The sequence below is a fragment of the Belonocnema kinseyi genome, chromosome 10, assembly GCF_010883055.1.
Source record: "Belonocnema kinseyi isolate 2016_QV_RU_SX_M_011 chromosome 10, B_treatae_v1, whole genome shotgun sequence".
NCBI lineage: Eukaryota > Metazoa > Arthropoda > Insecta > Hymenoptera > Cynipidae > Belonocnema > Belonocnema kinseyi.
Window position 1 is genome coordinate 10333364 of NC_046666.1, and position 1171 is coordinate 10334534.

Genomic DNA, 1171 nt, shown 5'->3' on the forward strand with positions numbered 1-1171 from the left:
AATTTATTTGCCTCAGTGCATGATTTTTCGTCATTTTTTGAGGTTATGGCTCAACCATGACGTGAAGGGTGATTTTTGATACCGAATTTGAATTCAGCGCCCGGGATTATACCATTTTCTTTAATGATATGTTGAACAGCCTCTATTTACCAAATAGTTGGAAAATAGCAAAGATCTTAAAACTGCAAAAGAAAGGAAAAGGGGGCAAATTTCCAGCGAGTTACAGGCCAATAAGCTTACTTCCAAATGTTAGCAAGGTTTCCGAAATAAACACGCAACAACACACGCGATAGGGAAATTCACCTCAGATACATCATGGACTCGGAACAACAGAAAATTCGTGGGAGCATGTCTAGTAGATATAGCAAAATGCATCGACACAGTAAGCAGATACGGGTTATTTTATACAGGTATATAAAAAAAATTTCCGGCTCACCTGGTAAAAATGCGATGGGCCTCACTAATCGACAAAAAATTTTGCTGTAAAAACAGCAAAAACAACTAAAGTATTGTTTACATTTTCCAAGAAGGCCTGCAACAGGGAGCAGTAAATTCGCCCATAATATTCAATACATACATGTCTGATATGCTTAGACTCTTTGGTCTCAATAAAACTTCGATGTTAAAAGCTTTGTCTTTTGCTGATGATCTTGTCATATACGTGATCCATAGAAACCTTGATAAAGTTAAGGACGAATTACAAAAAATATTCCGTCTAATTAATGAATACCACAATACGTGGAAGCTTAAAGTAAATTTAGAAATATGCGAAACGGTCTTATTCAGACCCAACACAGTTAAGGTAGACAAAAAACTTGCGAGGGTCTGCCGGGATTTTAAGATAAAACCAGGAAATACTAGTCTTCCTTTAACTCATAAAAGACTGGCAAAATACTCAGGACTGCATGCAGATCAAAAATTCCGATATAACGATCACGTAAATAAACAAGCAGCGAAAGCAAGGCAGCCTATTTCAGTACGCTGAGGCTTTCCCATTCAAGAAATCTAGATAAAAAATTTTAATAATCTGTTACACGTCATTAATAAGATCTATTCTCAAAAAAGGCTGCCAAATTTGGTTTAATTTAAGTCAATCCGTTTTGGAAAAGCTTCAAGCGTTTGAGAGGGGTTGTCTTGGAGCATGCTTAAACATGTATAGGACGCCTGCATC